This window comes from Castor canadensis, chromosome 5 (genome assembly GCF_047511655.1).
Source record: "Castor canadensis chromosome 5, mCasCan1.hap1v2, whole genome shotgun sequence".
Classification (NCBI taxonomy): Eukaryota; Metazoa; Chordata; class Mammalia; order Rodentia; family Castoridae; genus Castor; species Castor canadensis.
In genome coordinates, this window is record NC_133390.1 from 64979877 (window position 1) to 65001713 (window position 21837).

A 21837-nucleotide genomic window follows, 5' to 3' on the forward strand; every position below is an offset into this window, starting at 1 on the left:
CTGCTTCAGGTGATCCTGGATTATCAAGCCATGACAAGGTCAATGGCTGGATGTTATAAACAAATAATGCTGATGGTTGAGGTTCACTATTGAGGTTACAGTTGCCTTTACTAAAACCATTTGAGAGAATATTGTGTCTGACAGTTTTTGTCTATTTATTTTTAATTCATCAAAGTGTTGCAGCAGAAGTTTTAATCCTTCAGTGATCATAGAGGTGACGCTAATGCTGAGTTCCATCTGAACATCATATTCCACATATGTCTTTTAACATCAGAGCAATCTGAAACCCTTGAGCAAAGTTCAGTCATGTGCACATTGCTGGTTCACCTTCAGTTTGCTCCTCTCTCTTTCTCTATAGACAACTTAATAACTCTTCCAATTCCTTTTTTGATAACATTTTGCAATGGCCTATAATATGCTCTCACATTTCTTTATCAAGCATTTTGACAAGTCCTTCTCCACTAACTTGTCCTACTGCATGAATGATTTTTTTAGGTTCTCCCTCAACCTCCAGGAATCAATTAAAATCATTCATGAACTCACTCCATAAGATCTTCCAGCAGACTCTTACAGTTTGTGGTTTTAATTCATCTACTTCATATTTGATTAATGTCATTACATCAGCAATAGTGAGAGATTTCCAGCAACACATTCTATCTAGATTAGGGTCCACACCAATTGCTGATCAAATGAGATCAAATATCAGGTGGGTGTATGTGACAAACCAAGTGCCCTGGTCAAAGGACTGAAGCCATAAAGCCATATTTGGTGGTAAGAAATACAATTTCAATATTTTCAATTTCATTACAAACCCATTCAGGTTTGCCAGTCGTGTATCTTGTACATTAATTACAAGATAGTAATAGAAGCATTAGGGGAAGCAGTGCATAAACAAGATGGCAATCACCCACACTTTCTGATTATGTTGCCAGACACAGGAAAATAACTTTTGTTACACTATGCTCTTCTGTATACACTATGCCTGTCCTTTCTCATGTCTGTAGCATTGCCACTTAGTAATGGGAATATGTTCTTCCATGTTTTGTGCCCTAAGGCTGGAGCACAGTGATAGAATACTTCACTAACATTGTTTGTTCCCTGGTGACTATTTGGCACTTTTATGAATGTAGGTTCACCTGGGAGTCTTCTTATGGCAACTGAAGTCTTGCTTTGCATGGTATCCTTTCTTTAACTCTGCCAGAAATGTGGTAGCAGATTATTAAGAACTGGCAGATGCAGCCTCTCTAGTAATTTTTAGATTGTCCAGTCTAAGCTTCCTGATGAGACTGTGTAACTATCCCTTTGTTACAGTAAACGGCTTTGCTGACAAGATATATACTTTCTGGCACAATATATCACTGTCAGAACAACACATTTTTGTATATGTCTTCCACCCTCAAATTGTATGTCTTTTCCATCTTAACTAAGCACTTATCAAGCACTGTGGATGTAACTTTTGTAGCTTGAGGTGAGACAGCAAAACTAGCATGAATTTCTTTTTCTTTTTTTCCAATTTGATGGATGGAAATTTCTTTCTTACTGTAGATATTATCAACTCCAGCATACAATTTTTTTCTTTCCTTATTGAGTCAAGAATTTTGATCTTTTCACTTAACAAAAGCACTTTATAGACTCTTTTTGGCACATCCAAATTGCTGATATTACTACTCTTACACTTTGGGACTATTCTTAAGTAAAGTCAAGGTTGTTTGAACACAAGCACTGTGATACCATGGCAGTCAACTTGATAAAAATACAGTTTCTAAGTCACTAACAGTTGAGTAGCACATTCATAATGAATATGGTAGACAAAGACAAGACTCACATCCCAAGCAGAACAAAGTGGAATGGCATGGGATTTCATGAATTCATGAGTTGTATATTTTTGAAACTTTTCATTGTTTTTAGACCGTGGTTGACCATCAGAAGCTAATTCAGAGAATGTAAAACTACCCAAAAGCGGACTGCTATATGTGGTTTACATCAAACGAGTCAGGTAATTCAGATAGCTATTTAGCAGTGTGGATATACACATGTAGATATAAGCCATAGTTCAAACTCACTTCAAACTTTGCATATCACTAAGTCTATTTTGATTATTAGACAAAATAGAGGAAAATTGAAACCATGAGATTACAGGTTTCAGAGTTGGGAATATTTATGCCTACAATTCTGTCATGAAAGCTAATGTGGAACTGTAGTGTATCTTTTAGAATTTTCATAATACTGAAATAGGGAATGAATCAGTTCAAAGAACAGACTGGGATTTCACATGTAGACTTTGAGCTCATAAAATTCAAGATTGCTTTTTAAATAAAAGTAAATTTTAAAGAAATTTTAACAACATATTAGGCTTAAATTCATCACTGTATGCTGGGAGGATACTTAGCAGGATTTTAAAATTTAAAAAAAATCCAATAAATGTGTTTGGGAATAATTAAATTACTACAAACAATTTGACAGGCATGGAGAGAGTATTCTGGCAGCTAAATAAAATACTTTGTTGGTCTCTATCTATTCACCAACCAAAATCTCTTCTCCAACCATTCCCCACTTCCAAAGAAACCATTTAAACATGTTGCTTAATTTATATTCAGGTAGGAAAACATGTCACTTAGATTGAGACAAGAAGGTTCCAATGTTTGAGCATATAGCTCAGGAGGAAATTAACCAACACTTACATGTTGCATTGGCAAGGCCTCTTTGCAACCTCAGTAAAAATTCACTTATGCCAATAGCGGTCTTAATTTTCCTATACACAATAGAATGTTTTGCATTTTTTTTATTCTCTTTCCTCTAAATCCTCTCTGGTATCTCCTGATATCCCGTCTATTTATCTTCTGCTTATAAAATTCCAAATAAAATCCTGTTTAAAGATCAGCCACATTCTTTAGACACACTACACAGTCTATGTGTGCCTACTTGCAGTTTGGCCTCTGAACCTCAATAGTTTTTAAGAGGAAAATACAATAAAGCAATACTGAAATGAAGTTAGACTATAAGTCCATATGTATACATGTCAGTTCTGCTGCTACAACCGACCTCTAAATACAAACAAGCCTTAAAAGTGAGAAGACAACACTAGAAATATATTGAAACATATTTCCATAACACACAGAGGACTCTCATCTACTTGGTTTTTGAATGAGAATCTTAAATGGGAATTTTTATTTACCCTATTGTTCATGTACATACATAATATGATCATATGTATTATGTAAATATCATGTAAGTAAATATAGATAAGGTAGATGTGTATATCACTTTTTTTAGCTTAGAAAACTGAATTTGATGGCTACTTAGAAATTGCTATGAAAGGAAGGAATAATTCACTGATTGCAATCCCTGGTTTTAAAGAGTGACTTCTGTAAAAAAAAATCTTAAAGTTTGACCTGAAAAGATGTCACTATCCTACAGTTATATTTTTAGATGTTATGCATTATTTGGAAGAAAAGAGATCTTCAGTGTCTGAATTCACAATGGCAACCTGTCTTCATATATGTACAATAATTCAAGAAGTGTAGGATACCACATGAGTTCAAGCACTAAGCGAGTAGGTGACAGTTGTCATTTCCAGTTGTTACAACCAAAATCCTATTTAAATGTCCATATGCAGCTTAACTTTCCACTTTCTAGTTTTAAATTTGTAAATCAGGATTTAAAGTGTTTAACCTATTGGGGGCAGATTTAACAATTTCCAGTGATATTAGACTACAGTAATTAATATTTGTAAAGAGATTTGGGATTCTGGATTAAAGCAGTTATGAAAGTGCTGAATACTATGTTTTTCTATAACAAGAGTCAATCTTAAACAAAACAGAGAGCAGAACCTAAGATGAATAAAAAATTATAGGAACATAAAACTTTCACCTTAACAACAATAATATTTTTTTTTCTGGTTTTAAAGCAGTTTGCTTTAGCGGATATATATATTTAAAAGTCAAACACATTAAGTCAACACTTTTGTAGATAGATACATGTCGGCTTTTTCTTTTCTTCCCTGAAAGATGAGATTAGGCTGAGCAGCAGTAGCTGTCAGAAGCTCCAACTCCCTGCCTCCCAGAATGGGTACTTGTAATTAAAAGCTTAGCTCACCTTATCCTTCCAGTTTCCCAGGCGAAAAGTCAAAGCCTGCATTTAATTGCATATATATGTGTGCATGTTTCTAAAACCAAAGCTCCAAAGAGAGTCAGTGCTTGGGCTGCACAAAGGCAATGCACAGACAGACATTTGACACAGATTCAAAAATAAAGGAAAACTGAGAAAAGGGGATGATAAGACAACAGAAATGTGACACTTAGCTCCCCTTTGGACTATTACCAAGTAGAATATAGAGTGATTGCTGTTTGGTATTTCTACTTAGATAAGCAGCAAAAATAAACCAAGTATAAAATAAAATAAAATAAGATACAGCATACTTGCTTTAAAAGTATGCTGTATTTGCCTGAAGATTTGCCATAAACATATTCTTTTTTTTTTTTTTTTTTTGGTTCTTGCATTTAATCAGAGCTCTGTCAGAACTGGGATTAAAAAATGGCCGAATCATTCTGTTGACGGAAAGGCAGTGCTAGCTATGCCCAGTGGTGCTGATCCAGGGCCTGAGTGTAAGGCTGGGAGGATTGGAAGGCTGATCATTCAGGGATCAAGACCCTGACCAAACAACCTACAGGGAAGGTAAGATGCAGACCCCAGGAACCCATGGCCAGAAGCCAAGCCAACGTATCTTTTTAAGCAGAAAAAGGTCAGCAAGAGTTTCCAACAGCTAATAAGTAAGACTATGGGTAGGACACAGTTGTATTGATCATGAGGTGACAATCACAGAGAAAAATACAGCCTGTGAGAGGACTGAAGAGTCTACTATACTCACTGGGGAATAAGGAAATTTTGACTGAACACAGAGATTATATCATGATAATCAGAAGCAAATTAGACTCAGTGATAAACCCTGCCCTGGGTTAAGGCTGGAAAACAAAGCCAGAGGATTACAGATGAGAAAGGGAGTTAAAAATTATCTAGATTCACAGTTCCCTATGCACAGTAGGTTCTGAGTCGAGCAGTACTTGATAAGAATAACAAATCTTCCTTGGATAGATGGAGCGATTTAGTCCCAAAAAGAAGTGACCTCCCAAAGTTAAAATATTATACAGAGATGTGACAATGAGAATCCAACTTCCTCTGAAGGCTAAAACAGTAAGCACTACTCTGCTACCTAGACCTGGAGAGCAATGTGGAGATCTTGAAGGTAAAGAAAAGCCTGGGGCTGAGGTCACTGGGAATCAGCAAGTGCAGGCAGGCTTTTATGAACGGACACTAAAAGTACATGAAAAGCAAAACTGTCACCGCCTGTATCTAGATGATCATGAAAAATGCCTTGCTTATCACTATATATATAGAAGTGGGTTTTTTCTCTGTTGATTTAGAAAAGATTCTATTCAAAGGCTAAACTACTGAAAATGCAAAAAATTTTACAAACACTAGAACTAGGTGTCACTGAAATGGAATGTGACTGTGTAGACCATAGTTACAGAACACCAGCTGTGCACTGGAAAAAGGGAGCAGCCCAAATTAGCCTCCTAAATTGGATACTTTAGCTTCCTTTTTGCCCCTCAGAATCATATGTTCCCCAGAAGTTTGGACAAATTGACTTATGCAAAATTGTTAAAATAAGTAACCTATTCCCAAGCTCTCAAGCCTTTCCCATACATTCACCCTACTCAAAATACTGCTCAGACCTCAGTAACTAATTCTTCTAAGGTATCTGCTGATTACACTGAAGTACTACCCTTTAGCGGGGTCAATCCTTCTATCCTTTTCTTTCTCACTTCCAAATGTGTGCTAAGCATATCACAATCTTTTAATAGGAAAATAAATGAATCTAACTTAAGAAAACTGAGGCACAGCCAAAAAAAGAATAAAAGGTAAATGAGGGTATATTCTCTTTATTTTCCTGAAATCACACAATGAAAGCACAATGCTACTTTATCTTAGCTCTAGAATTATGGACCACTAAAAGTGGAACTTTTATTCCAAGCTCCACTGAACAGGTGGCAGGGAAATGAACAAAATTTCATTGGGTTTAAAAATGAGGAAAATGAGGGGACAAAATCACCAAATGAGAAACTCTGGCACCAGAGTTTGGATTGCAAAGTGCTTTGGTAAAATGCCCTGAACCAAAAACCTCACCCAATATGTGGTGAAATTTTTACTTGGTTTTACAGGAACCTATTTCTTTCTTTTAATATCAACTCTCAACTTAAACATAAAATCACAGTTGTCAATATTACCTAAGAACCTCTTTTTTTTTTCAGAATATCATCTTTGTTATTCTGTTCTCTCTGTCTCTCCCATCCTCTGCTAAGAACTGGAAGATCTTACCTTTGAGTAGTTTGCTCAGTTCTCTTCAGCATATTTTCTGCTACAAAAGGACATACTACTCCTGTACTTTCAGGAAACACAAGATCGCAGTTTTATTGATTTATAGTTGTTTATCTACTGTCTCCTAGCAACTGCCTTAAGACCCAGAAAGAAAGAGTTTTTCAAGTTATAGAATCTCTTGGAACACAAAATAATATACAACTTTAAATTCTTTCTTTTAGCAAACATAAAGGAAAACTATCAAAAATTAGAAACGGACTGGGAGAAACAGAAACCAACAGTAGGAATGGAAAGTCTTTCTCACCTAAGCTAGCTCTGTGGCTTATCTCTTTTTGTTGTATGTGGTATGATGACTGTGTAATTTAGAAACAGCTATTTTGCAGGTGTCTGTGTAGAACTAGAGGATTGATTGATAAGTAAGGTCAGGGAAAAAACTGTAAACTTTTGAGCGGGGGGGAACTAATAGTAAGTGTTAGCCTTTCTTGATCTATTCTTTAGAGTCTAGGTATATACAGATCCAATAATGGGTGCTGGCCACTAAGATGAAGAAATATTCAAAACATAACAAATATTTTTAAGAAGTGAACGATAACCCAGGAAAATCTGGGTTTTTCAAATCAGATTTTCTCCAGACGAGATTCCAAGATTGATATTTGTGGTTCGTGTGTGAAGTCTAAGGAGTCCATGAATTACATTAATGTACAAAACTTTTGCATTAGTTTTTTTAATTCAGTTTAATCATTAAGAGAATCCATGATATACATGAGACTTTCAATTATCTATCATAGCACAACAACATGACATGAATCTCCTGGTGATTTCCTTTTAATAGAATGCTGTATGAATATTCCAGACTTATCCCAGCTATACTATAGGTATTAAGTAAAGGGTTAAGCTATGGCTAAAATATTAAATAAGAAATCATGTCTCATGAACCTTACTGAAATGGCAGAATTCTTAGTAAGAAAATCCATGGTGAAGGTGGCCCTCAAAGGAAGAGGGGCATTGCATAGTTTAGATTTTCTTTCCTAGTACATCTTTAACTTTAAAAAAAGAAGTTTTTCTAAATAAGTGGCTAAGATAATTTCTATACATAAAGATATAGAAAGAATTAGATGCAAATGTTATACAAATGAAAGATCGCCTGGCACCTGCTATTCTCTTTTAGCACAGACCACAGATTTTTTAAATAATGCATCTATACTGTAATTATAATAAAAAATTATCACACCTCCATGCTATGTTTCCCCAAATCTATGCATGGAAAACTTAATCTCCAAAGCAATGGTGTGGGGAGGTGGGCCCTCATGAAGGGTAATGAGTACATGAGAGTAGAGAGAATGGATTGATACCATTATCTTTGAAATAGGTTAATTTATGCAAGAATGGGTGTGTTATAAGAGGGTGAAATTGGCCCCCTTTCCTTCCATCTTCCTGAGTCTCTCTTTTTCTCTCACCCTCACTCTTGCCCTTCTGCCTTCTGCCATGGAGTGACACAGCAAGAGGACCCTCACTGGATACCAGCCTCTCAATCTTGGACTTCCCAGCCTCCAAAATTGTAAGAAATAAATGTCTGTTCTTTATTAATTATTCATTCTCAGGTGTTCTGACTCAGCAGAACAAAATAAATGAAGACACTCCATGAAGAGATCATAATGAAAGGACACAGAAAACAGCGCTTATTGGACATCAAGGAAATGCACATACCACTTGATAAAAACTGGGTAGTAGACATGCCCTACCTACTTCACAAAGTTATAAGCAACAAAGGATTCAATGAATGTGAAAGCATTTCATAAACACCAAACAATGTTGGGTTATAGTGTTATTTTTCCATCACTGTGACCAAATTCAACTTAAAGAAAAAAAATGTTTTATTTTGGTTCATGGTTTCAGAGATTTCAGTTCATGGTCACTTAGCACCATTGCTCCTTGACCTGTCGTGAGGTGAAACATAACAGTAGGGTGGGAGGAGTGTGTGGTGAAGGAAAGCTCCTCAACACGTGGCAGTCAAGAAACAAATAGAATGAAGGGAAGGGGCCTGAGTTACAATATTCCCATCAAGGGTACAGTCCTAATTTCCTACTTCCTCCAACTAGGTCCTGTCTGTCTCCTAAACTTTCCATCACCTCTGTAATGTGCCACCAGCTAGGGGCCAAACGTTCAACACGTGAGGCTTTGGGGGATATTCCAGATACAAACTATAATAATTATTACCAAGTGCATACACACAAACACACACACATATATATCATCTTATATATATATATATATATATCTGTACATATATATATATGTGATCCATTAAGAATTCTATTGGAATGAAAAATTGACTCATGACTTAAGTATTGAAAGAACAATTTGGCAAAATGAATAACTGCAGATGAGTACTCCCTATTCAATAATTCAACCAAATACAATTCAAAATTATATATTAGATTATAATTGTATAATCAGATTAATATCAGTGTTGTATTTTTAAGAAAGTCCATGTGTTGTTTGCAAGAATGAAAAACCAGAATCAGCCACAACATTCATTAATAAGGAAATGATTAAAACTTGTGATATTAACATATACTATGATCTGAATATTCCAATAACCATATATTGAAATCCTACACCTCAAAATGATGACATTAGAAAGTGGTTTAATAATGGGAATAGAGTCTTCATAAACAGGAATATTGCCCTTAAATGACAAGCTGTAGGGAAATTCCTCGCCCTTTTCACCATGTGAGGACCCCACAAGAAAGTGCTGTCTACGAACCAGAAAGCAATCCATACTAGATACTACTTGTGCCAATGCATTGTTCTTGGATTTCCCGGCCTCCAGAACCACGAGACATAATTTTCTGTTGTTTATAAACTACCCAATTTATAGAAATCATTATAGCAGTCAGAGTAAGACAACATGCAACAGAATTCTATGCAGCCGTTAAAATGATTATTATATCTTTGACATAGAAATCTCAACATATTGTTTAGTGAGAAAAGAGAGAGCGAAATATCATATGAACACCATTTTCTTTTATGCTGAAAAAGAAAAATATTGAGAAAATATATACTCTACAATATTGAAAGTAGATAGGATGTAATAAGGGATTCTTCTACCTTTCTTTTTCCTATACCTAATCTTTAATGGTATAGAATATGTAGATTGCTTTAATGACCAGAAAAAGTGAATAAAACTATTTTTGTTTTGAATGACAAGGAATGTCCTCTCTAGAAAGCTTCCCTCAATGGCCCAAACAGCTCCCACCAACCGCTGTCAAGTTTCAATAGTTCACCAAAAAGTTTGCTATGTTTCCTAGAAATAATAATGGTGGAAGAAAAATCTTAATTTAATTTGATTAAATCATTGTCTGCTTAAAAGCTTCCCTAGTAGAGAAAAATTCATCGATTCATAAAGAAATCATAGGGGCCTGAAGTAGTGGGTAGGGTTTTCAAAGAAAACAGGAAAAATGAATGTTTGTGCAGAATGTCCCAGAAATTTGTACTGGAAATAACCTGTGGTTCATTGGGAATTCAAGGACTGGACAAATAAAAGTAGAGAACTGTTAGTGCCAGAAGAAGCAGAGTAATAAGGGACAAATGTCACCGGCTTTCCAGCTTTTTCTGATTCCCCTGGTGTTTATCACTGGTATTAAAGCAAGCATCTCCCACATTGGATGGAATTTCCAAAGGCCAAATGAACACTCTTCCTTCTTTCTTCCCTCTCTAGATTCTCACTTTTCCTCCTCTCAGGCAAATTCCTCTTATAGCATTATATTCTAGAAAAGAAGTACTACTTTCTGGAACAATTGGAGAGACAAATATTAAGAAATTTCTCTCATAACTTGAATTCAAATTCATACTATAACAATGTAGAGCATGGGTGGAGAGGATAGTGTTTAAATGATATGAGCCCAGAAGATGTATGAACTCTTCCATTGTAAATTACTCTTATTTAAAAGTCAAAATTTAGCCCAGTGCCAGACTCACACCTATAATCCTAGCTACTCAGGAGACAGAGATCAGGAGGATCATGGGTTTGAAGCCAGCCAGGGCAAATAGTTCACTAGACCCCATCTCAATTAACCCTTTACAAAAACTGGCTGGTGGACTGGATCAAGGTGTAGGCCCTGAGTTCAAATCCCAGTTCCATTTCCTCTTTAACCTTTCTCTTCTCTTCTACTCCTTTCTTTTTCTTAATTGAAGCCAAGGTCCAATGAGGTTGAATAACTTACTGAAGGTCATATGAATGCTATATGGTCTAATTTCTGATCTTAGGTCTATATGACTACAAAGCCAAAAATATTTCATTCATAACTCAATAAAACTAATTTAGTGTCCACTATCTACCACTCACTATGCTTCGTGCAGGGCGCACACACTCATGGTCTTTATCTTCAGGAGACACGCAGACTCAGATTCATAGAAGAGTCAATGAGGAGAGTGCTATGAAATATTTGGAGCAACAATTTAGCCAACTTCTTTACGTAATTTTCTATAATTCAGGGGTAACAGCACTTGTGCTGTCACCAGATATTTAATTTACAAACACACTCAGAGAACCCAAAAAACTGAGAGATCACAAATCAGATCACAGTAGACTCAAAATTATGACAAGCGATTTTCAGTTCTGTAACATTGTATTTCCTGCCATTTGTGAATAATATGCAAATTATCAAATGTACTGAAGCCCAGGTTATTTGAACAGATTTATATTGCATATGCTAATTATGTTTTGTTTTTTAAGGTAAATGCTCATATACTTTATATTACTCTATATTTCTATAAATTCACAGCTTTATCTAAGAAGCTAGTTTGAAGTACGTTTGACAGTTTAAAAAATCAACCCTTAATTAGGAAAATTTGAAAATCCAAGGAATGTATTTCAACAGAGGAAGTAAGATATTAACTAGCAATTAAAAATATCCACAATTTTCAGGCAGGATCACTGCAGTATGAACCATGCTCACTACACTGAATTATAGATTAGACAGAATATGTTCTCATTGCAAACCTGTAGCTTAGATTTTTCAATATTCATAACATGTTAGAAAAAAACAATACCAGTTAGAGATGACTTGCTCAAACAATAGAGTAAAATAAAAGGAATGAATATTTAGGTCACATTTAGATGCCTTCTATATTTGGTGCTACTTTACTTCTTTTGGTTTTGTAGTTGCTTATTTCTTTTTGTGTTTTGAGAAGATGTGTGATTTTCAAACAAAAGAAGGGCATCCATTATAATCTCTGCATAAATGAGCAACTAAACAGAGATGAAACATGAAAGTGAAAGTCTAGAGGTACTTACCATTTTCTCCTTTGCAAGGGCTATGTACAAAGATGAAATATAAATGAAGGTGGGGACCTGGGTAACATCCTCTCCTCCTGAATTTGTAGCTGCCCGGCACATCTGTCTGTCATGTTGGCCAAGGGTCCCCAATGCCAAAGCTCTGGTTTGAATATTAATGGTATTCAAAACCCAGGTCTATTTCTTTTTCTTTTTCTTCTAAGTTGTAAATTGATTAGCACCTGGGGCTGACTTACATTTCAGACACCACTGCACAATGTATCCAAGTTAAAAAGTAAAATATGGGAGAAGTCCCTTGAAGGGTCAAGTCAACGATGGGGCCTGTGTATTTGGACCATTAGAAATTGCACCAAGAAATACTATTCACTATTTCCATTCCCTTTAAACGTAGCATCTGCCAGAATGAAAGCTGCTGACTTTTGCTTTGAATTCTCACCATTGACCAAGGGCCTGCACAGGATAGCAACACAGATCTGGAAAGCACTAAAAAGTGCAGGAGAACTTCCTAGGGGCTAAGTGTTTACTTACTGAGAGCACTCCTTAAGCCCAAACTGATAGCATGATGTCTCTAACTGCTCAGTGTCAATACATTGTCAAAATGACTGCTTGATATCTTTTTAATTTGCAGTTAGTTTTCTAGTGCTATGTGGGAATCGGAATGCCATTTAAAATTATACAGTCATTTTCCCACAACAAATGAGTTTTAATTGCATCCAGAGTGTGCATAGATTACACGGGAGAAATGTGCATTTTGGTGCTCACAGGTTAGTGTGGGGTATTCCACAAAGGAGCATTTTTATCACCAGCCTCCACTTGAGGACTTTACTAAGATTGCAGCTTTTCAAGTTCTAGCCATCTACCAGACTGAACAACTTTTGCAAAGGCAGAAAGGAAGAGGAGATACATGCTGCAAAATGATTTATTAGAATTGTAATGCTGGAATAGCACAAAAACTCATAAATATTCTTCTTAATGTTTTACTTTATATGACAGCCTTCACATGATATATTGTCTGACAACTTTCAAAATGGCTATATAAACATACATTTTTTCTCACTACAGCTTAATATATGATCAAGTCTCTGCAGGATAGTATATGGAGCCAGGGTGTGTTCTAGTGTTGGCAGTCCTGATAATAAATATTTTGATATCTTAAAAATATTTTTTGACTTTGTACAGTGGATTTCTTCTTGGCATGGAGAAAACAAAAAAATATGAAAGCAAAAGAAGAAAATAGGGGTAGGGGTGTGGCTCAGTGGTAGAGTGCTTGCCTAGCAATTGTGAGGACTTGGGTTTGATCTCTAGAACCTCAAAAAAAAAGGAAGAAAGGAAGAGAAAAACAGTCAATGTTACTACTATATGGCATGAATTTCCATTCTTACTCAACTAATTCAAGTATCTTTGATTTTCTCTATCAATAGAACTCAACAACATTAAAACCTTCCTTCCCCATTTTTATGAGACATTACACTATGCCAAATTTTGATAGTGCCTGTTAAACTATATGTTTAAAATTATACACAGATGTTTAATTTTTTTCTTTGTTAGACAGCCATCAAAGATACTAAAATTCTATTAACTTCACAGAAATACTCCTAGGGACCATTGTAATAAGATGCTATATTAGAATGCAAACAAGTATTTCTATTTCTGCTTCTGAACATTGGCCAGAATCTGATACTCTGCATAATTTCATCCTCAGCCATGCTCTACCCTGAACACGAGTAGTGTAGAGTAGGATGCTATCTGGAACCAAAGAAATCAAAGTAACAAGAAATAATCCTAGGCTAGATGTGATAAACCAGGGGAAAAGAGCCTAAAATCCAATCACGAGGGTAACATGGTGACTCCTCCAGGTGGGCCAGGTTTCTAAAATGAATAGAAACAAGAGAGGCCCAGCAGGGGTTGGTTTGTTACATTGGGTGAGAAAACTGAGCCATGATTTCATGGAGTTCCATTGGGTTTAAGCAGGGCAGCATACAGGGACTAACAATGCAGAGAACAGGATCTAGATGCCCTGAGGAAGGAGTCTGCAGGAGTTAGAAGGACTGTCAGAATCTTAGACAGCTGGGCTTGGGGTTAAGGTGTGTTGCAAGGGTTCCGGGAGGGCAGGCAGCTCAGTAGAATGAATGAAAATGTAGAGAGAAGAGGGTGGTTAGAGAAAGAAAGCTCAGCTTGAAGCTGATTCAGTCCTTGGGAGAAAAGGGACACCTGCATAGGGCTACAGACTAATTTTCTTATTCCTGCTGGTGGAGAATTAGTTTCTAATATACCACCAGGCTGGAATCTTAATGACTCAGGAATTAGGAAAAGCAGAACAATCTGTTGGGAGCTCTTCAGTAGCCACAGCTGGGAGTATAGTGGCAGGAATTGACAAAGAAGACCATACATAGCAGGGATCTTTTTTATTTTAAGAACATTCAAATAAACGGGAGAATCCATTTAAAGGGACATGTTTGATGCTTCTGGAATACATAAAGTTTTAACTATTTAGAGAAAGAGAATCTTGGCAGAGTGATATTTTTCATCAGTTGCAAATATATAAGCCACATGTGGCAGAATTATTCTGCAGGAAATAGCAAGTATTAAGTCTGGTCTGACCATACTTTTAAAGAAAACATGCTCAGGGAAAGTCTTATACCAGCTCTCAATTCTGCTTTTAGTATAAGAAGAATGTAATACTATGACTACTCCTTTAGTTGCAAAATAAGAATTTGGGCAAAGGAGGGTATATGAGTAAGACAAGCTTCACGGTCCCTTGTAACTAACATTCTGTGATTCCATGCTGCCTTCATTTATGTAGCACATGAAAACTACCAGAGGATCTATGTGCAAGCAAAATCTATTATCTGCAAAAGGCTGATTCTGAGAGGAAGTGTTGATATGTATTTGGTTCCTGATTGATTGACCATTGGTAAACTTCCCGCAATCTTCTAGGTCTTCCTCTAATCCAGATGACCCCTCTATCAGGGACATGCTACAGTTAATAAAAGAAGATAAACCAAATCACATGAATTCTGCATTAATTTACATTTGTTGAGTCAGAACTCTTCTGAAAAGGCAGAAGTTAGAAAGCCTGAGCTAGATTACTTCTAAAGCCCAAACTCAAATTAGCCTAATCTACTCCATTTTGTACCCATTTTGTCTGGCAGGAAAGCTTTTTTTGTTTTGTGGACACTGTTCTTCTGAAATGGAGCTCCACTGGCATCTTGTTGATAATATATTCTGACACATAATGTTATAAAAAAATTGAACATGCTAACAAACAAGTACCTTGGCAAAACATCAAGGAAATGACTACCCCAGCCACTTCCAGAAACAGCAGAACCTAAAAGAACCAAAATATCAGCAGTACATTCCTTCTACATCTTTAATGCTTATAAACTCTAGCCCTAACCTCATTCTGGGCTGATGCTTCTCTTAGTATCTGGCCCCTTTCTTCTCCTGGAAACTGAATAAAATTTTGCTTCTACCTCAATTCCTGTATTTTCTGTGAAATCTTTCATATCCGAAGCATCAGCCTCATGAACTTATCATACTGATTGTGGTTTGGTCAGGGTGCTTTCTAATCTCATCTATACTGCTCATATTAATGTAGAATTGCTTTTGTTTATGAAAATGAGTTCAGTTCCCTAAAGGTTTTAAGAGAAAAAAAAATAGAACATTTCTAGTAGCAAAGCCGACAAACATTGTGTAGATATTGCTGACTTTCATTTGTTGAAACAATTATTTTTACTTTGAAAAGTTATTGCTACTTGGGAGACTGAGAGGTGAAAGAGCATGATTAGAGGCCAGATTGGGCAAAAGTTTTTAAGACCCCATTTCAATGGGCATGGTGGCACATACCTATCATTCCAGCTATGGCAGAAAATGTAAATTAGGATCAGGGTCCAAACCAGGGTAGGCAAAATGCAAGACCCTATCTCAAAAATAACCAGAGAAGCTAAGTGCCAGAGGCTCACACCTATAATCCTAGCTACTCAGGAGGCAGAAATCAGGAAGTCATGGTTCAATGCCAGCCCAGGCAAATAGTTCTCAAGACCCTGTCTTGAAAATACCCATCACAAAAAAGGGCTGGTGTAGTGGCTCAAGGTATAGGCTCTGAGTTCAAGCCCCAATGTCACAAAAACAAAAATAAAATAACCAGAGGAAAAAAAAGGGCTGGAGACATGGTTCAAGTGGCAGATTACCTGCTTAATGAGTACAAAACCCTAGGTATAAACTTCTGAACCACCCAACAACAACAAAAAAATTGTAGAATGTTCTATAATTTCTTTAGTAGATGTTTCATTTTATGTTAGTTCAATTCAGCAAGTGTTGAATAAGTAAAAGAGATTAAAAGTAAAGGAAAAAATAGTATAGTATCTCACGGTTCTTATCATCTTGTTGATAATACACTAGCTTAATGTGGTTACTGAGCAGTTGAAATGTGACTGGTATACACTGAGATCTATTGTAAGTGTGAAGTACACATCTGGTTTCAACAATTTATTACAAAGAAAAAGCAACGTGAAATAAATTATTAATTTTAATGTTGAAATGACATTTGGGGCATGTTGTTTAAATTAGATATATTATTAGAATTAATTTACTCTTTTTAAATTCTTTCTTGATGGGGCTATTTGTAAATTTAAAATTAAAATATACGACTCACATTTGTAGCTTTTATATTTTTATTGGACGACACTGATTCAGATAGTCAGGTTGAGGTAGAAAAAGTAATTCAAAAACTTTTGACAATGTGGGTAAGTGGTCAAAGAAACCACACATAAAATACAATGGCAATTTGGAGAGAGTGTAAGTCATGGCACAGAAAGTTAAGAGAAATCCAAACCTGCACATTACTGGGAATCCACATCTAATTCTCTGAACTTTGTATTGCCACTAAATGTAATTAGCTTTTGTCTAAAGCTAATCCCTTGTTGTGTTTTGCTTTCTTTATGAACGACTTAATAAGAATTTTCTCTTTTGCTGTGTTTGTAATTTTGATGTTTCTACTGGACTTTTCTTTATATTGCATATACATTTCTTTCATAATTTAAAACATCCCTTGTCACCCACATTTATCTTTAACTACCAATGTCCTGTCCTTTATTTCACCCCTCACAGTCCATCTTCTTGGAATGGTTTTCACTCACAGTGACACTGTCATACCTCCTGCTTATATCTCAACCGAGGCAGTCATTCTGTGCCCCACCAGTCCACCAAAGATGACTTTTCTGGGCTGCCAATGATCTCATGTTCACTAAATTCACTTGGCATGTCTTATTCTTATCTCACATCACTTCTTTGGAGTCTTGGACTTTATTGATCAGCCTCGTGTTGTTCTGGGTTGTCTCATTTCTGTGTCCATTCCTTCTTAGGCTGCTTGACCTAAATAGCAGTGTATTTTTCAAGATTGTTCTAGTTACTCTCTTCTGCATACTCATATTGCATGATACCATACTCTGTTATTAAGTTAGTGATCATTATGTTGAAGTTTCTCAAATATGAATTTTTAACTAAATCTCACATTTTTTTTTGCGATGCTGGGGTTGGAACTCAGGACATCACACTTGTTAGGCAGGTGCTCTACCACTTGAGCCATGCCTCCAGCTTAAATCTCTCCTTTCTTCATCTGTAAATCCAATTTCTATTGGATAAGCTTCCTTTCTATAGTTCAATAACAACTGAAATAAGTTTTTACTTTCATCTCAGTGTCAACTTTCAAACTTCTTTGATTTTTTTTCTAAGGCTCAGATTATGTGGAAATTCTTGTATTCCTCAAATATACTGTGACTTTTCTTACCTTTGGGCCCTAACACATGTTTTCCATCTGCATGGAACCCTTTTCCCTCTTTCTAATTCTTCATACTGAAGAAATTCTTATTCTAGCTTTGGTACTTTTTCTTAAAATCCCTCTTTCATTGCTCAAGATTAGGCCAAGTTCTCTTTTTATGTGTCCCTAAGAACCCTGTATCTCCTATATTATACAGTTTATGCTGATTTATACTTCTCTATCTCCCCTCACTGGGCTTTGACACTTCTGAAGGCAGAAGGGTCTTCTTGCTATAGCATTCACTACTACATGTCCAGAAACTAATACTGTGCTTAATTATGCTGATTCTTCAGTGGAAGTCTTCTGTCCAAGGAAGGAAGAAAGGAAGGTCAGGTGACAGAATGAATGATTTCTGGCAGAGACAACATTTAAGCTAGATTTTGAAGATGACAAAATTTTATCAGCTGAGGAGATGTTGTTTTAGAAATAGCAAAATCAATTGGCAGAACACTGAAAAGGGTATGGAAAACACTTTATAGGTCTGAAAGAGATCATATATATATGTATGGAACAACATATGATAATATTAGAAAAAATTTTATGAGGGAATTTGAATGCTCAGAAAAATTTATTTAAAATGTTATGTTAATGGAGGACAATGGAAGGTCATAAAAGATTTTTCAAAAGGAATGACATGATCCATATTGTTTATGAAAAATTAAGTTAGTGGTATTATGTAGAATGAGTAAGAATGAAGATTTTGATGTTTAAAAATAAAAAAACTAAAATCTCTCACTATACTTTAAATACATGGTATGATGAAAGATAGAAGATAAAGGAAAAATGAGTGGGTAATAAAGGAAAATAACAAGGCTTACTGTCTGAATGAGGGCAGGCAAGTAGAAACAAATGAAATCAAGCTAAAATAGTTGTTTCTTTTTTTGAGAGTACTAGGGTTTGAACTCAGGGCCTTGTGTTTGCTAGACAAGCAGTCTACCTTTTTAGCCACTCTGTTGGCTCTTTTTTTTTTTTCATTTTTCTTTTATTATTCATATGTGCATACAAGGCTTGGTTCATTTCTCCCCCCTGCCCCCACCCCCTCCCTTACCACCCACTCCGCCCCCTCCCTCTCCCCCCAATACCCAGCAGAAACTATTTTGCCCTTATTTCTAATTTTGTTGTAGAGAGAGTATAAGCAATAATAGGAAGGAACAAGGGTTTTTGCTGGTTGAGATTAGGATAGCTATACAGGGCATTGACTCACATTGATTTCCTGTGCTTGGGTGTTACCTTTGTTGGATATTTTCAAGGTAGGGTCTTGTGGATTGTTTACCCAGGCTGGCTTTGAACTGCTATCCTCCTGATCTCTGCCTCCCTTGGCTTGGATTACAGGTATAAGACACAGGCACCCAGCCAAAACAGATCTTGGATATAAGCCACAATTATCTGTAAGCACAAACGATCACTAGGAATTTTATAATCTTCTAATGTGTGAATAAGCCCAGATGTGTTTGCTAAAGAAGAAAGGCTTATAAGTATATTCCTGCTGATAAATCAACACAGAGAAAAAGAACCTTTTCTTATTTAGAACAAGAGAGATAGGTCTAGAAGGGCAAGCTAAGTATCATTTCCATCTAAGCATTTGGATTGTAGATCGATGAATTCTCAGAAAAGGGAAGGTGTTGGTCTTTATCCTTTGAAGAATGAAGGGAACAACAACAAAAATGGCTCTGAGTAATGCATCATCAAGAAAAAGCCATTTTCTATATTCTTCTTAAAATCAAACCATTAGGAGCGATTGTTCACATGAATTACTGACTTGAATAAGAACAGCATATAATTGGAAATGGCAACAACAATCAAGGTTCGTTAAAATTTTTTTCATTTCTTTTATTCATATGTGCATACAATGTTTGGGTCATTTCTTCCCCCTTTCCCCCCTCCCCCTCCCTTTCTCCTGCCCCCTCCCTCTCTTCCCCTACCCCCTTGCTACAGGGCAGAAGCTATTTTGCCCTTATCTCTAATTTTGTTGAAGAGAGAGTATAAGCAATAATAAGAAAGACCAAGGGTTTTTGCTAGTTGAGATAAAGATAGCTATACAGGGAGTTGACTCTCATTGCTTACTTTTCTCCACAAAAAGTTGTGATACACTTTTCCAAAAGACATGTGTTACATATAACATCAAAAGCCCTATTCCCTCAAAATATTTATCCTTAAGAAGCCATTTTTCCATTTTGATGACATAAAGGGCTTTGTTCTGCTCCAAAGGAAGAGAGAGAAGATTGAAAGACCTGTCCTATATTGAATAATTTTGTGCTTAATTTCAAATGCAGCAGTCTCAAAATGCCCAAGACAAAGCTGACTCCAGGAAGCGCATTACACTTCAAGCAACTGTGGTAAGAGTCAGAAGTGAAAGACAGAGGAGCCAGCCAGTTTTGTAACCAAGCATGAGCTAAGTAGGATATCTTAGCCTCCATTTTCTCATTTAGAGCAATAACACTCTTATAACTGCACAAAGTTGAAGATTCATCTAGATCTAACATTATATTTAAAAATTTGTCTAGTTTTTGTTCTGGGTTCCTAGTGGAGGACTTCTATAACAATTGAATTTCTTGAGAGGTAAAAGTGTTTTTGCTATTTGCCAGCCCTTTGCCTTACGTTTGACTTTACACTGAGAGTCATGGCGGGGCCTGATCACCAAAAGACTTGGGTCTTTGAGCCAACTTGAGCTATGCAAAAGGAAAAGGGGGTGAGATTGAGATCAATTAATCATGTCTATGTAATGAAACCCCAATATGAATTCTAGACACTGAAGCTTGGTGGAGTTTGTCGTTGGTATACACACTGATTTTCCAGAAGGTGATATGTATCCTGATCCCACAAGGAAATGTCATAAAAGCTCTGCATTTTAGGACCATCCAAACCTTGCCTTATGTTTGTCTTCATTTGTCTGACCCTGATTTATATTGTTTATAATAGAACTCTTGAGTATAGTACTTTCTTGAGCCCTGTGTGATGTGATATGTACTGTCAAATTTGAATGGGAGGTAAATGGGAAGCCCAATATTTGTAGCCAGTCAATCAGAAGAGTGGCCTTGGGACTCCCAATAGTCATGCAAATCTAAAATAAAGATAGTCTTCTTAGTGATCATGTCTTTAAACTGTAGAGTCTACTGATAATTCTGTTTATTGCCAGAATTAAATTGCAGTATGCCAGTTATTGTCAGAATAAACATCATTGCTCTGTAAAATAAGAAGTAATTAAGGCCAAGAAGGGAACAAGGAAGAGCATTTTTTTCACTGAACTTTTAGCACCTATGCTTGAAGCAAGTCATGGTTGAGATGAGACTGGCAATTCCTAACAAGTTTGAGTTAAAGGTACTTGTATTTATAAATCCTGTGATTTTGCTTTCCATAAGGAATCTTAAGGAAAAAGGGTTACCACATCAGCCTGTAACCCTTAAAATGGGCATCTATCCTTAGGATCAGCATTATGAGTATGTTGAGCACATTCTGGGCCAAAGTGTGTTCAGTATAACATTCCATTTGTGTCTCACAGAGAAGCCAAGGCCTGTGGCATGAAACTATAATTGTCATCTGATGCCTACCTCCATTGTCTCCCTCATGTAAAACCTGCTGAATTATATTCCAAATTCACAAGGCCTCATTTTCATTCTTCTCATAGAGTTTAGGGGGAGGGAGGGAAAGAAAGGGGGAGGTGTGGATGGATGTGGTATTAGGTTCCCAGTCTCATGCTACCTACCTCTCAAAAGGCTCATAGATCAAACGACAGTGAGTGATGAGAGCCAAAAAAAAAAAAAAAAAAAAAAAAAATGCCATCAGGTCTCCCTCTTACTAAAAGAGTTTAGACTTTCAACATGATGAATTCTCTTTGATAAAAGAATAGAGAGTTGTGTTGTCTCCAGAGGAAGCTGCTGGGGTTCCCATGGTCTTCACAATAGGTAAAGTGCCAGCTATCCATATCGCCTGTCTCCTCCTTATTTTGTCTCTGCCTCATTGCTACAATGAAAGACACAGATGTCCAATTCTACTTAAATATTTTCTTTTAAGCTACAGAGATAGACTGCTATGTCTCTCCATTTGAAGGATTGAACATTTGTGAAAAAAGAGACCACAAAAAGACAATTTTCATCCGAAGCTGCTGCATAATTAGGCCATGAGGTATAAATGAGAATGCGGTCCTTTAAACATCATCAGAGATAGCAGTGCTGTAGTTATTTTGCCATTTGCCCAGAAGAGCAAACATCAGCTCCTTCAGCCATACCATGTTCTTTCTTTCTCTTTCTCTACAGTTATAATTAAATATTTAATCGTTAAGTAATACCAGGAGCTTGAGAAAATTTAATCCTCAGTAAAGATTGACTACTAAGATTGAAATGCATGG